This window comes from Triticum aestivum, chromosome 1D, assembly GCF_018294505.1.
Source record: "Triticum aestivum cultivar Chinese Spring chromosome 1D, IWGSC CS RefSeq v2.1, whole genome shotgun sequence".
Lineage (NCBI taxonomy): Eukaryota > Viridiplantae > Streptophyta > Magnoliopsida > Poales > Poaceae > Triticum > Triticum aestivum.
In genome coordinates this window covers 320460842-320477703 of record NC_057796.1, presented here as the reverse complement: position 1 = coordinate 320477703, position 16862 = coordinate 320460842, and the positions used below count along the sequence as shown (strand labels likewise).

The following is a 16862-nucleotide window of genomic DNA, read 5'->3' as shown; positions in this document are numbered from 1 at the left end:
GGCGGGGTGGGAAGAGAGAAACGGCGAGGGAGAGAAGAAGTGAGTAACGGGCGGGGGGTACGGGCCGTTAGGTAGTGAGCTCTTTGCCGTCCGCTTTTTTGCCTCTTTGCCGTCTGCTAGCGGACGGCAAAGAGGTGGCCCGTTAAGTTTTTCCCAAACGGGCGGGGGATGGGGGCCACCTCACTCTTTGCCGTCCGCTGGCAGACGGCAAAGAGCTGGCAGATGGCAAAGAGCTTCTTTGCCGTCTGCCCTTTCTTTGCCGTCTGCTTTTGGGTAGCTGATGGCAAAGAGCTTCTTAGCTGATTCCAGTAGTGAGTAGCGCGTCTTTCTGGCCCTCTGTAGAAACGACCCATGGTTCTGAAAATTGTCAAGTTACTTTGAATAGATTTCATTAGAACAAATGGTGAAATTGACCAAATTTTGAGCCTCCGTTTGAATGTAGGGCTCTTTAGGTTCACAAAATTATAAAAACGCAGGAATATGAAAGACATGGGAATAGGGCAGGAATGGATGCGGACTGGTAAACCGTAACACATAAATCATGACTCTTGATTCGCATAATTCTCAAAACACTGCAATAGGAAAAACACGTGAATATAGATGCATGTCTTCTTGTATCCTATAGCATTACGAAACTAGAGGCATTTAGATGGAAGAATGTTCCATGGCATAAAAAAACAAAGAAATTCTACCAGGAGATTTTACCGATGGAAAATTTTCTTCAGAATGGAGTATAAATTAATCCTATCGAAAAATTTCTAAGGATTTCAACCCTGTGAATCAAACAACCACCATAAGAAAATTCTCAAAGGTTCCAAATCCTCCTAAAATACTATAATATTCATTTGAATCAAACGACAACTCAACGTGGGTGTTTGTTTCACATGAATTGGAAAAACACTGGAATCCTAAAAGAAGTTGGTCACATCAAAGTCAAACAACATGGAAATGTATAGTTAGAATTTTATTATGCTACTAAGGGCGTCTCCAACATTGACCCGCAAATTCCCTTTGGCACCCGTCCGCGGACACTAATGCCGGAGGCCGTCATCCAATGCTATCTTGTATATGCCTGTTAGTTAAGGGCAATTTGAAACTCAAATAAAAGTCGGATCCATAGCGCGCGCCGGATCACATGCCCGATCACATCCAAAAAAAGGCAACTATGCTTAAGTTTTTACATGCACGATGACAAAAGAATATCCGTCCGGCGGTCCATGTAAAAATTGAGATTTGTTGCCCAGCCGGACTGGCAATCCGACCCTCAAGGTATCGTCTGCATCTGTAGCCTTCGCCTCCGCCTCCATCTGGCGGCTCTTCCTCCTCCTCCTTGTCCGCCGCCTCGAACTCCTCATGTTGCTGGTGCAACATCTTGTAGTGAACAGATTGCACAAGAAGGCGCCGTCATCCAAACACTCCACCTTCCAGGACAACATCTTGCCATCCTTCGCATCGGCTGCGATCTTCACCTTCTTTTCTTCAAGCATGGCCTTCTTCTCCTCGAGCATGGCCTCCTTCTCTTTGCTCAAGGCCCTCTGCTCTTCGAGCACCAGCTTCTTCTCGGTTGCCTCCATCAATAGTTTGAACGTCTCCGCTTTTTTCTCCTCTTTGATGTAGGACTGCTTGACGTATGCCCTCTCCTCCTCCCACTTCTTTCCCCAGAACCCTCTTCTAATCTTCGTCGGCGGTTCTTTTGTTGGGTCAGACGGGTCCCTGGTTTCTTCCTCGATGGCTTGGGCGGCGTTCTTGGCTATGAATAGGTTCCACTTCGGTTGCCCATTCAACTTCAACCAGCAATGCATGACGGTGAGGTTTTTCTTCTCCAACTTCTTGAACACCGTACAACACGAGATGGATACAAAATAAAATATTGTCAAGACCTATGCATACATATCCGGCTAGTGACCAACAATATTGTGCATATCCGGCTAATGATCAACACAAGTATGCATATCCGGGTGGTGGTCAACAATACTTTGCATATTCAGCTGCGAACTTCGGCATGGAGGGCGCCATGGCGGAGTTCATGGTGGCCCAAGTGATGGAGAAGGCAGAGTAGCAAGCCATCCTGGAGTCCATCTAGGATGAGACCTATGCGAGGCCAACCGGTAGAAACGGGCGGCGACAGCCGCGCTTTTCGCCAAACTTGACACGGAGGTGGAGGCAGAGGACGAGGTGGAGCAGCCCGAGGAGACGGAGTTGCGGCTGTCGCCCATGTACCCGGAGCCGGACACGAAGATAGTGGACACCTCCGACGAGGATTTGGGTAGTATACGTTGATCTACGTAGAATTTCCTCGCTTGCATGAGTTATATGGATTTAAGGTTTCAAATATAAGGTATCCGGATGCACATATTAAATTTGAGTTGTTGTCGGCCACTGCCCACGGACACATTCAGACGCGGAGTTTGAAGGGCCGGCTGTAAATGTTCTCAGTGCATCATATGCCGCTCCAGTAATTTACCACTAGCGCTGCTGGTTTCCAGTTCATGCAGGAGACTTGCTAGTGGTCGCCGGATATGGCAAAATTTTATGTTTTGACCCTATTGTCAAACAAAATCGAGATCTGACCCCAGTTTGAATTTTTTTCGAGATTTGACCCTTTCTCCTACCACCACGAGGCCCGGCGGTAGGATGCTATAGCCTACCGCCAGAACCTGCTGTGGTAGGAAACTTATCCACATCAGCAGCGATAACGGCCTCCGTCCCCCTCCGTCCCACCCTACCGCCGCTGGCCCTGGCGGTAGCCTGTTCGATCCTACCGCCAAGGACCCTGGCGGTAGGCTGTGGGCAGTTATAAGCCCGGGGGCCGGCCGCCCCACCCCTTCTCCCCCCATCCAGCCGCCCCAAGAACAGAGCAGTTGTTCCTCTCGCCCCCTCTCTCATCTCCTCCACTGCCCCCCTCTGATCTTCGTCGTTTCTTCACCGTTTTTGCGGATCGAGATGGCCCCGAAGAAAGAAAAGTAAGCTCCTTCGATCCCTCCAATTAGTTTTAGTCAAATAGCTTCCGATTCGTCGCATTATTTGATTTAAATCACCCCCCGTCTTGAACTAGATTTAAATATTTTGAACCCTAGGATTGATTTAGGTTGACTATAGATGTTATATTGTGTTAGATATGAACTCTAGTCACTAGTTGGTATGGTTATGTGAAGATGAACCCTAGTTCATATTATATTTGGAGGATTTTTTTTGATATGATGCATGTTGGAGGAATTTATTGTGATATGATGATGCATGTTGATGTGCTATGATGCAAGTAGTGGATATAGTTGGAGAACAAATGTTGAACCCTCAAGATGAACCTAGTTCATAATTTTTTGTGTTAAATTTTTTTATGATATGATGAATATTGGAGATATTTGTTTTGATATAGGATGCATGTGGATCTTATATGATGCAAGTAGTGGATTTTGTTGGAGTAAACATGGTTAATCCCTCAAGACGAACCTAGTTCATGGTTTCTGTTTTTGAAAGCTATATGATATGATGCATGTTGGATGTTGTTGGAGAAATATGATATGATATGATGCATTTGAACCATGGTGATTGCATCTTGATATATTTATTTTATTCCGTTCTTGATATATGCATTGTATTTAGTTCATGTTCATGTTCATCTTGATATATGATTATTCAAAGATTGAACTCATAGGTTTTTTTGGATGTGATGAACCTTTGTTAGGCATCGATATGTTTCCTAGTTAATGATGAACCCTAGTTCATGTTAAAAAATCTTTTGATATGCTTATGTTTATGCAATTTTTTAGGAGGCCACCTCTTGCAGACGACATCGGCATGAAGTACACCATGCTTGACACTAAGTTCGACAAGCGTCACCGTACCCGTTTCATTGAGAATGGAGTGGTAATTACCATTCTTAAACCAAATCTTTTGAATTGATGAAAACAAGTTGCTAACTATTATGTCCATGTTAATTATGCTTTGGTTATTGATTTTCATAGATGTTGCCGCCACTGCGGATGAGGGCTCATAAGACGATGGTTAAGATGGCAATGCGGTGGCACGAGAGGGCAGAGCGGATCTTCGACGATGTAAAGTGTTGGTCGTAGAGTGTGAAGGAGTGGAAGAGAGTATTGCAGAGATGGAGGCAGATCCAACTATCTCCAGTGTCCGCCGGAAAGGGAGCATTGAAGCTGCCAAGCAGCACTCCAACTGGGAGCTGCGCAATTTGGGCCGGAGAATCTACTTCGAGAGCAATGCGGAGGAGAGAGCCAGGATGCCGCCCCAAGTGCATCGGCGTTCGATATCATCAGCTGGGGAAGGGCGGAGGCGAAAACTCCAGCGGGCAAGGCAAGGTGGGAGTGCTTGAACGGTCGGATGCCGACCGGCGTTTCGCCTCCGCCTGAACCGGTGGATCCGCTGCTGTATCTATCTGCACGGCCAGGCCTAACATACAAGGACCTCTGAAGATGTCTCCCCGCTCTCTAAACTTGTCTTAAGAACTTGTTGAACCGGTTGTTGGCTTTGCGAAAGCTTTTTGCGAAACTATTTGCGTTAGTTCGGGTTGTCAAACTATGTGGACAAGTTCGCTATTTGCTACTTGTGAAACTATGTGTAAACTGTTTGATATTTGCTATGTGAACCTTTTTTAATATGTGAGCTCATATTTTGCTATTTGTGAAACTATGTGAAACCTGTGATAAAACTTTACAAAAAAACAATCACTAAAACTTGTAAAAACCCAAAACCACAGGACCCTGCCACCACGAGGCCCGGCGGTAGGGTCAGGCAGCCTACCGCCAGGGCTTCTGGCGGTGGCATGGACGGCTCACTGCCGTCTTCTGGCGGTGGCATGGACGGCTCACTGCCGCTGCGCTGGCCGTTAGGTAACGGCAGTGAGCCGTCCATGCCACCGCCAGAAGCCCTGGCGGTAGGCTGCCTGACCCTACCGCCGGGCCTCATGGCGGTAGCAAAAAGGTCAGATTTCAAAAAAATTCTAAACTGGGGTCAGATTCCGATTTTATACGTATAAAGGGTCAAAACACGAAATTTTGCCGCCAGATATTTGCAAACAGAAGTCTTCGTGGCTTTTCATGTCGAAGATTCTATGGTCTGTGGCATGCACCAACGTGGCAAAGTACATCTGAGAAAACATTGAGAAGTTGAAATCACTCCTCCTTTTTCTTCATGACCAGGGGCAAAAGGGCAGAGTGCACGAAAATGTGACCGATTAGGGAATTTGGGATCGACCGGGGTGGGGTGGTCCAAGGGTGATTTGCCTTTATGACCTGAAAACGTGATAAAAGCAAAGAATGTTTGGCATGGTGATTTGTGCCTTTGTGGGGTGGTGAGGTGGACTCATGACACTTGCTTGACTCGTGTCGTCGCAAGTGGACTCGCAAGTGGACTCATCCCACCATTTGGAATTGTGGATCGTCGTGGAAGTTGCATGACGAGAGGTGTTTATACTCGTAACACTTGCACGGGCATTGTACTTGTAAGTTGCAATGTGCATGTTGTTTTGGACCTACTCCCTGTGTCCCGTAATATAAGAGCGTGTGGTACACTAATGCGTTTTGTACATTAAGGTAGTATACAAAACGCTCTTATATTATAAAACAGAGGAAAGGAAGTACATCTTGCCTCGTCCTTTTTCTTTGGAAGGGAGGGGTGAAATTCGGTTGCTTAATTTCGATCCAATGAGGAAGTTGTGAGCCGACGGGGACACGCACGCACACGGCCACTGGATGGATCAGCGTCAGGCGCCGCACCTGGTCAGATCAAGTAGCGCAACATGAAGATAGTACTAGTACGAAAGGAGGGTAAACAGGGCGCATACATGCCTCAGCTCGCCTAGGCCAGGAGACTAGAGACTGGCCACCTAGAGCTCGCCTTGGACAGGCTGTAGGACAATAGAACGTGTACAGTGGCTTCAAGTCGTGTCTCCTGACTGACTGATGCGCCGTCCGTCATGCAATAATGCATGCATACAGTTTCTGTGATCCAATCGGTGATGCCTGTTGGCGATGACCAGGAGTACTACTATTTTGCCGACTCGAGAGCCTGCAGCCTGATCGTTTGATCGTCGGCACTCCCGTGTTTCTGACTCCTCGTATCCGCGTCACTGGCCACACACATACATATTCCTCTAGTCGATAGCCTCCCCATATTTCTAGGCATCCCTGCCTGGCCGACGGCTACTGGCCACAATGAGTAGTAACATACACCGATAACATGCACATGTTACTAGTCTATGTTACTACTTCTATAGTGGGGAGTAACATATATGGTAACATGCAACACTTTATTTATTAGGCTATAGACTCATTTTGTCTTGATATGTGTAATGTTTTTTTGAGGGTTTGATATGTGTAATGTTACTCATACTATTAGTAAGACTACCCACAGTGAGAGTAACCTAGGTAGTAACATCACACGTATCTAGATAAAATAGATGATGTGGCATGCAATAAATGAAGAAAGAGATGAAAGTGGTAACATAGCTAGTTACTACTAGTATGAGTTACATCACACATATCAAGGCAAGATGTATCTATAGCTTAATAAATAAAGTGTTGCATGTTAGCACACATATGTTACTCCCCACTATAGAGATAGTAACATGTTACTAGTAACATGGGCATGTTACTAGTCTATGTTACTACCCATTGTGGCTAGTCTAACTAGCTATGTTATCATTTTCCTCCATTTCTTCATTTATTGTTTGTCACATCATTTATTTTATATAGATATGTGTGATGTTACTACCTATGTTACTCCCACTATGAGTTGTCTCGGGATAGTGTACCTTAGTATCTCGATCGATTTACAGCAGATGATTAGTTTAGTGATCCGAACCTCACATTGCCGCCGATAGCTCCTGTCATATAGATCCCTCGTTAATTTTTCAGTCTACTGAATATCATCAGTCCTAGCACGGCCCGGCTGCAGGTGGATTTGGAGCTTGAAAACATCCGGGACCGCATACAGATGGAGACGGTCGAGCTGCCGGCCGGGGCCACGCTCGCACACGGCCACTGGATGGACCATCGTGGCCGGGCGACGCTATCAGTACTACATCAAGTGCATGCACTGCAGACACAACGACGTGGATAAATAGATAGGTGCATAGTGCCTTCATCTCCTGGCCGATCGATGCGTCCATTCCAAGATGACTGGTGAGCAGCCGGCGATGGTACGTCGCGTACGTACGTACTACTTGCCGCCATTGCCAACTTGGAGGCCCTGCAAGCTGACTGTCTATTTGGTCGGCCTTTTGGCCGTCTTTATGACTAGTCTTAGACTAGCGTCACTTGCCACACATGCATTATTTACCTACTCCGATCCGACCATGTACTGGTGCATGTTGCCAATTGGCATTTCTGTCTTTGTCGGGGTAATTAAGCATCAGAGGGCGATCAAGTTCCTTGCAAGTGTTCGGTGAATCATTCGGGACACTTTGCAGGATCCGTCTAGTGTTGCGTTTCTTGTTAATCGTCGTGATCTCAGTCATCCTTTCTCTCTGCTTCTAGTTGTAGTTTTGATGTGGCTGCTCCATCCACCATCGTGAGTGATGTCGAACACAGCGCCATACAAGAAAACTCAAGATGCATGCTTTTCGGGCTTGTTTAGCTGTGCCCCCTGCCGGACCTTGTTTATTTTGTTGTTTCTCGTTTGAACTTGTACTCTTATGTGTTGGATGCTTGGCGGTATGCTTTATAATATAAAGTGGGTAAACCCTTTTTCGGTAATAAATCTTCTCAAGAATTGCCAAAGACAGACGCGATCTTCCTCGGCCCTATCGACGACATGGCTTGTAAGCATGCGACATACAGTGCATCCAATCGATTACGTGTTGCTATAAGACTCAACTTTCATTATGTTTATGCGCTCCTAGATTGCCCAAAACAACTACTATGTGATATGACAGTGACACGACTAATAAGCAGCTGGCTGTTCGAGTGTTGTGAGCCGCCCAAGCACTGGCAGCCATGAGCAAGATTGCGCAGCTAGATTTTGTGGTTAATGCACTGGATTTATATAAGTATATATTTTCAATCTACGGTTTAGATAGCAACCGCACAAGAGGCCGAGTGACCGATGAACGCTTTAACGCAGGACCCCCATGTATGGAGGCACTTTCGCTTCTTAACTGCAATCACTATTTGACTTTTTGCTACTTTTCTATCTAAATACTCCCTCCGATCTAGGAGTATAACACTTATTACGGATTAGAGGGAGTAATTTACAGCGCTTTGTGACGAGGTAGTCGTTTCCTATTCCCCTTGTTGTTACTTTGCTTCCGGAAGATGTTTTGCTTTGAAACGAACTTCGTTAATGTGGTTTCTTTACAAGTTCGGGAGTGATGTTTCTTCTACCCAAAAGAATATAGTAGTTTGTAACAAATGTGGAGGTCCAGGACCTAGCCTCTCCCTCCCGACCTAGCCTCTCTCTCCCGTGCCGCCCCCGCACGGCGGCAGGGAGGGCTTCCGGCGCGGCCGCCCCCGAGTTCTCCCTCCTCCCTCCTCCTCCCCCGCTGCCGCCAGAGGGCCTGGCCGGGCAAAGCTCGTCCGGGCCGGCGGCGGCGGGGTCTTTTGGTTCCCCCGCGTACAGAGGAGTGGCGCGGGCCCTTCTTTTCGGCTGGGGGCGCGGCGCGGGTGCCGGGCGCCGCGGCGCGACATCGCCTGGCGTGCTGGTGGCGCTGGGTGGGGGCCGCGTGGCCGACGGCGCGACTGGTGGAGGCTTCCATTCGTCGCGCCGGCACCACGGCGGCTCGGCGGGTTGCCTGCGGCGGCGGCTGGATTTCTGGCATCCGTTCGTTTGTAGGCGGCCTGGTTCGACCTTCGAGCCATCTTCGCGGCGTCCGGCCGCTATCTTCGTCAAAGGGCCGGCCCTCCCCCGCTGCGGTCCATCACTCGCCTCGCACCTGGCAGCAGGACCGAGTTCGTCTCGCGCGCGGCAGCAGGACTGACCTCGTCTCACGCCCGGCAGCAGGACCATGCTCGTCTCGCGTCCGGCAGCAGGACTGAGCTCGTCTCGCGCCCGGTGCCGCAGAACGGGTCGATGTGGGCCAAGTTTGGCCGGCCAATTGGTCTCGACACTGGGGGCCCCTCATGTGCTTTGGTTGGGGTAGCGGCGGATCTCGGGTGAGGTGGTGTCAAGGTCTTGGATGCCGGGGCGGCAGTCCTGGTGGTGGTTCCGCGGTGCTCATGGGCAGAGCCCGTGGCTTGGTGCTGCCCGGTTGCCATGGCCGTGTGGGCAGCGTGGTAGCCGGGGTGTGGCGTTCGGTGACGGTGAGTGGTGGCCGGGGTGAAAACCTGCTCTATCTTCGGACGGACCGGCGGCGGCGAAACTCGTTCCCTTCTTGAAGGCGTTGTCGCGGATCTCATTGCCCGTCGTGGTGCTCTAGGGGAAACTCTGATCCTCGGATCGGGCGGTGGTGGCGCTCTAGTGTCGTTCCCTTCCTGAAGGCGCCGCCTTGGAGCCCACGGTTCATCATATGCGGCTTCACCTCTCAGTGTAGTGCTTGGATTGGTGTTGCGGCGCTCAGCGCTTATGTATCCTGCCTTGGGTGTGTGTGCGTGTGTTGTGAGGATATGCGCTTGTATCGGATGCTATTGATCATTGCTTTATATATAAAGAGGGACGAAAGCCTTTTTCGGTAACAGCTGTCAGTTTGAGGCTGCCCTGGATTTCGTCGACCACTCTGATTTTGTGAGCCACATCTTGTGAAAGGGACATGCATCTCCATCTACCATACGCATGCATGCAAGAGTTTAGCTACATGTAGTTAGGTGAACTATCCACATCTGTTAGTTGGGCACTATGGATTGATTAGTTGCTATGCATCGATTTTTCTTAATCTCAGAAAGAATTAACATGTCGGTCAAACTTAGGCTAGCTTGTGGACAAGATTTGAATGGTTTTGCCACTTTTCTCACTTTATAAATGTGTGTCGACAGAATATTGGAGCGAGATCGCTAGTAGAAAAAGGTCAATTTGTCCCGATTCTGGAACCTGGACTAAAAGGTCGGTACTAAAACCCCCCTTTAGTCCCGGTTCTCGCGACTAAAGGCCCTCCACGTGGCCGCTGTCTGGAGCTCCACCTTTAGTCCCGATTGGTAACTAAAGGAAATTTCACAATTTTTTTTATTTTTTTCCGATTTTCAAATTTCTGAATTATTTTATAGTTTAATCTCTAATCACCCCTCGTCACTGCTTAATTTAACATCTAATCTCTAATCACCCCTCATCATTCCAAATTATCTAACTTCCGGCCGGTCACCCATCCTCTCACTACTCCAGCCTGAGCACGCTTAACTTCCGGGTTCTATGCCCCTCGTTTCCAAGTCTGCACTTGTCGTTTTTCTGACAATAGTAAGATGTCAATCCTATTAACCCTCAGAGTTTAGCTTGAGCATGAAGTCACATGTTTCACTGTTTGAGTTTGAAACTATTATTGTAAAAACAATAATTACTTAGTAACACTAATATTTCTTGAATAAGTAGTTTGACCATAGTTTGACCAGATTTGACCAAAATTCAAAAAATTGAAATAATTATTCAGTAACACTAATATTCTTGAATAATAATTTAGTACCACTAATACTTCTTAAATAAGTAGTTTGACCATAGTTTGACCAGATTTAACAAAAATTCAAAAAAAACTAAAATTTGAGCATAACTTTTTTCCTTTTAAAATTTGAGGATTCTAAAAAGTTCATGCAGGAGACTTAACCAGTGGTCGCCGGATATTTGCAACAGAAGTCTTCGTGGCTTTCCATATCGAAGATTCTATGGTATGCGGCATGCACCAACATGGAAAAGCACATCTAAGAAAACATGGAAAAGTCGAAGTCACTCCTCCTTTTTCTTCGTGCAAAAGGAAAGAGTGCACGAAAATGTGACCGATTAGGGAATTTGGGATCGGCTGGGGTGATCGAAGAGTGCTTTGCCTTTATGACCGTCTAATCCTGGACAGATGCAACGTGATAAAGGCAGAGAATGTTTGGCATGGTGGTTTAGTGGGGTGGTCAGGCAGACTCACACTTGCTTGACTCATGTCGTCGCAAGTGGATTCATCCACCATTGGAATTGTGGATCATCGTGCACGTTGCGTGACGAGAGGTGTACGTTTACGCTCGTAACTCACTTGCACCGGCATTGTCGCCCAAGAGGTGTTGCCTTGGTTTTTTTTAATCAAATGGAATTTGATTCAACCGTTATAAAGAGTATCAAGCTAATACAATGGCGATTAGCATGTAACATCCAGTTGCTTATTTTTTTCGTACAATGGTAATTTGAAGGAAACAGGGTAGGGTAGAAATGAAGCCGGCATGGAGTTGCCGGGGCCACGCATGCACACGGCCACGGGATGGATCAGGGTGAGGCGGCGCACCTGGCCAGATCAAGTAGCACAACATGCATGTATAGAGTAGAAAGGACGATAAATAAATAGGTCCAAATGTGCCTCAACTCACTGCCCACTGTAGGACAATAGAACATCTACGGTAGCCTTTAGGCTTTAGTCATGTCTCCTGACTGATGCCGCGCCATCTGTCATGCAATAATGCATGCATGCAGTTTCTATGATCCAATCGGTGAGAGTAAATTGCACAGAAGTATCACAATTGGGGCATTGGGAGCAGATTGGTACCAAGATTGGTAATTTTTACGTGTCAGTACCAAGATTGGGGCTAGCCGTTGCAAAAAAGACTAAAAGCTCGTTTTGTACGTATTGACACTAAAGCTGACCGATTGGGCCCGCCCGTCAGGCGCCACGCTGGCCAGTGCGCGCGTCGCCTGCGCTGGCTGCGCGCTGACTCGGACGAGGCCGGCTCGGCCCGTTGGTGCGACTGAGCCAGACCCCGACCCCGCTCTGCCCTGTCCTTTTCCTCGCACCTCGCCGGCGGCTGCCTCCCCGCCCGCCCCGCCGCCGCCGCACCACGCCGCCGTAGCCATGAATCGAACTGCTTAGGCGCTGTCACCTCCCTCCTCTCCCCCGCGGCTGCTGTGCCCTCCTCTCCCCCGCGGCCGCTGTGCCCTCCTCTCCCCCGCGGCCGCTGTGCCCTCCTTTCCCCCGCGGCCGCTGTGCCCTCCTCTCCCCCACGGCCGCTGTGCCCTCCTCTCCCCCGCGGCTGCTGTGCCCTCCTCTCCCCCGCGGCTGCTGTGCTGCTGTGCCCTAGGCGACGATGGCCTCGGCGACTCCGGCAGGCGGCGATGGCCTGGGCGATGCGAGCGGCGGCGACCTCCCCCGCTTCGATGGCAGTGGCGGCTACTCCAGCTCGGAGTACAGTAGCGCGGAGGAAGATTTTGCGGAGCCGGCGTTGTCGATGGAGCAGAGGCTGCGGATGGCGCGAATTTGGGTGGACAACCCTAGCACCGCCCATCACTGGACTCATGGCTTCGGTGGTGTTCTGTAAGTGCTTCACTGTTCCATTCTTGCTCCATTCTTGCTCACTGAAATTGGGGATTAGGGTTAGAGTTTACTGCCTGCATGTTTAGCACTCTAATTGCTAGGCCTAACTAGAGCAGAGTAGTATAGTGGATTACATGAGTCCTAACTAGAGCAGAGTAGCATTATGTGTTACCTAACTGGAGCAGAGCAGAGCAGCATCAGTGGATTACATTGTTATTTCTTAGTCCAAATTGTCAGAGCAGCATTAGGTGTTACCTAGTTAGGGTAAATAAAAGCTTTGCTTATATGTTAACTTAAACAAAGCTCTGTTTATATGTTAACTTGTGTATATGTTAACTTAAACAAAACTCTGTTTATATGTTAACTTGTTTATATGTTAACTGAAACAAATCTTTGTTTATATGTTAGACAAAATGTTAAGTAAAATTGTTTATTAACCAATTTTGTCTGTTATTTCATTTTGCAGTTTGTATGATGACATTTTGGATGTTAGGTTCTTTTTTGATGCTTCAGAAATGTTAGAGCTGAAGCTCTGCAGTTCAGATGTAACATACCTGAATATGATTGCAGTGATGGAAACCCAAGGATTTAGTGAATATGATCTGCTGTTTCACATTGAGAATCCAGATTTAGGGGAGAAAGGATTGGAGATGGTAGAGAGTAATGCTGAGTTGCAACTAGTAAAGAGGCAGGTTGAGGAGTGTAAGGTTTTAAATTTGCTAGTGAGGGCATGTCCACCTCCTTGCAGCAAGTTTCAGAGGCAAGAATTATCCACTGTTGTGTATGAAGAGCCTGTGTTATATGATCTCAGTGAGCCACCCATCTATGCTGTTGATGAAGAAGGAGTTGCCTTTGAAAGTCAGAGTAGCAGCTGCAGTTTAGTAGCTCATGGTACTGGTGTTTGCACACAAGAGAGCAAGAATGTAAAAGGAAAACTGAAAGCTGTTTTGGAAAAGAAGAAGAAGAGGGATATGATGGCAGTGGTGGTTCTGATTGTGAAGGTGAAGATGACAGTGATGTAAACCCTTTTTATATGGGTGATGCTGATGACATAGAGATGGATGAGGGAAAGAAACAGAGAGAGTATGATGAAGTAGAAGAGGAAGAAACAGATGATGAAGAATCTGAGGAGGAAGAAATGGTGCATTACTCTGGTGACACAGAGGTTGAGGAACCTTTTGAAATGGATGAAGATGACAAGGTTGTTTCACAGGATGAAGAAACTGTAATTGTACATGAAGAGAAGAAGAAGAAGAAACAGAAGCTTCCAGTTAGGAAAGGGCCTACAACAAGGACACATTCAAGTGTAGTTCAAGAGGAGGAACCTGATTTCCAACCTTCATCTGATGAAGAAGAGAAAGGATTGTTGAAGGAGGCTGATGATGATGGTTATGAGCCATTGGCATTTGTGCTGCCAAAGAAAAGGAAGAGCAGGGCAAAGCAGAGGCCTCCTAGAAAATGGTACAATGAGAAAATGGAGGCACCACATGAGCAATTATGTCTACAGATGTGTTTCAAGGATCAACATCAATTCAGAGAGGCTTTGTTGAACTTACACATCACTCAAGGCAGAAACTTCAAATATCATAGGAACTCAGATCAAAGAATAATTGTAGAATGCAACCAAAAACATTGCAACTTCTTTATGGTGGCAGCAGTTATAAAAGGTGAAACTACTTTTGTAATTAAGAAGATGAGAATTAAGCACACTTGCCCTATTAGTACAGAGACAACAAGGGTAAGTGCCAAGTGGCTTGCACAGAAGTATGAGTCACTGTTCAGATCTGATCTAACAACTGTCATTCAGACTTTGATTGATGCCTGCATGGAGAAGTATGGTGTGGATGTGCCCAAGTCAATGGCATATAGGGCAAAGAACCTAGCTATTGATGCTGTGCTAGGAGACCACAAGAAGCAATACCCTAGGTTGAAAGACTATACTCAGACAGTGATGGATACAAACCCTGGGAGTAGAGTAGTAGTCACTACTGTAACTCCAACACCCACTGAAAAAATCCCCCATCCAGGTCCAAGATTCCATGCTATGTTCTATTGCATCAATGGAGCAAGGGAGGGGTTTCTCAAGGGGTGCAGACCATTCATTGGTTAGTTTGTTCACCTTGTGCATTAGTTACATATTGTTTCATCTTGAAATTCATTTGAATGTTTTTAATACTGAATTTGCTTGCTCAGGTGTTGATGGGTGCTTCATTAAGTTAACTACTGGTGCTCAACTACTTGCTGCCACTGGTAGAGATGGCAACAACAATATATACCCACTAGCATTTGGTATTGTTGGGCAAGAGGACACACCTAACTGGTGTTGGTTTCTACACCAACTTAAAATCTGCCTAGGAGGAGAAGTGGGAAGGTTTGGTCCATATACAATAATGTCAGATAGACAAAAGGTATGTGCTTGCATCTTATGTCATTGTTCCTATATGGTTGTTTTGTGCTAGATAGTAGCTTAGCTAGTTTAATTGTGTGTCCCAGGGCCTACTAAATGCAGTGAATGATGTCTTTCCTAAGTGCAACCAAAGGTTCTGCCTTAGGCATATCTATGCAAACTTCCAAAATGCTGGGTTTAGGGGGGGAAGATCTGAAAAAGTGTATGGATAATGCTGCCTATGCATATAGTGAACACAAATTTAACATTGCAATGAATGACCTTAGAGCTGAGTGTGAGCAAGCTTGGGAGTGGCTTTGTCAAATTCCCAAGAAAACATGGGCAAGGCATGCATTTGACACAAACTGCAAGACTGACCTTGTAGTTAACAATTTATCTGAGGTGTTCAACAAGTATGTCCTAGATGTTAGGAAGAAACCAATTAGGACAATGTGTGATGGAATAAAGGATAAGCAGATGGTGAGGTGGCATAGGAATAGGGAGAGTGGAAAGAAAGCTAGATGGGACATAACACCCCATTATAGTGAGAAGCTAGAGGTTGAGAAGGAGAGGGCCAAATATTGCAAACCAATTCAAGATGGTGTGGACTTGTGGCAAGTTACAAGTGGGCAGCAAACCCATGCTGTTAACTTGCAAATGCACACATGTGGGTGCAGAAAATGGGACCTAAGTGGCATCCCATGTAACCATGCCATCTCAGCAATAAACAAGGCAAAAAGAAAACCAGAGGATTATGTCAGCAAGTTCTTCAAGAAAGAAATTTATCTGGAAGCTTATGAACCAATGATCTATCCAGTTCCTGGTGAGCATGACTGGACAAGGACCCCTGGTCCAGACATTGACCCACCTGCATTTAAAGTGAAGAGAGGAAGAAAGAAAGAGAAGAGGATCAAGGGGAAATTTGAAGTTCCAAAGCCTAAGGAGACATCAAGATGGGGACTATAACATGTGGCAATTGTGGACTGCAAGGACATAGGTACACAAGCTGCAACAAGCAGTTGAAGCCTGAGCTGGCTTTGAGGAAGAACAAACATGTGGTAATCCTCTAATAAGTAGTAACAGGTTTTCCTTCTTGTACATTCTATTTTTTTAAGTACTAACTCATTTTCCTTCGTTGTTTATGCAAGCCTCTTGCAAGGAATTCCAATGCTGGTGCTGCTGCTACTACACAAGCATCAAGAACTTCTCATCCAACTCCTACAACAACACCAACAGCTGGAACAGGAGCTGGGAGAGGAGCTGGGAGAGGGGCTGCAGCTGCTGGGAGTGGTGCTGCTAGAGGTGCTGGTAGAGGTGCTGGTAGAGGTGCTGCACCAGGTGCTGGGAGAGGTGCTGGGAGAGGGAGAGGTACATTCTCTGCCCCAAGGCAATCTGGTCCCTCCACATCTACTGCTCTCTCTACATCTACTGCTACTCCACCTTCTGGTGGTAGAAACAGAGGATGGAGAGCCTACTTCTATGCAAGTGGTAACCACTAAATGGCACATGTGCCATGTAATGTTCAAAACTAGATACTTCATGTGTGTTCTTGCATCCTATGGTACAATGTGATCTTGCTGGTGCTCCCAGTGTACTTTGCTGGTGCTCTTATTGTACTTTGCTGGTGTACTTTAAGAATCAATGCCATATATGGCTTTTGTTCATGTGGATGGATGGATTTATTTATTAGTTAATGCCATTTCTGGAGCTGGCTTTTGTTCATGTGGATGGATGTGATCTTGCTATTTATTAGTTAATCAATGCCTGGAATGGACTATGTTCATGTGGATGGTTCTTTTTATATCTTTTTATGATTGATATGTTCATGACAATGGTGCATACTATTGGATAGAGTAACTCTGTTGCTGGATATATTGTTGTATACATTGTTGGATATGTTGTTAAGGTCTAGGCTAAAAAAGAAGCACTTTGGGTTTTCGGTGGCTCGGGGTCGACGGAACCACCTAATAGAATCAATTAGGGTTTTGGTGGCTCGGGGTCGACGAAAACACCTAAAGGCATCAACTAGGGTCTAGGGTGGCTCGGGGTCGACGGAACCACCTAAAGGCATCAATTAGGCTCTAGGGTGGCTCG

The 16862-nt window shown here is 46.8% G+C and overlaps 1 pseudogene; it reads left to right on the top strand.

Annotated features, from left to right (window-relative positions):
* The first annotated feature begins 12155 nt into the window (after positions 1-12155).
* On the top strand, positions 12156-15734 carry LOC123159112 (uncharacterized; annotated as a pseudogene).
* The last annotated feature ends 1128 nt before the right edge of the window (positions 15735-16862 follow it).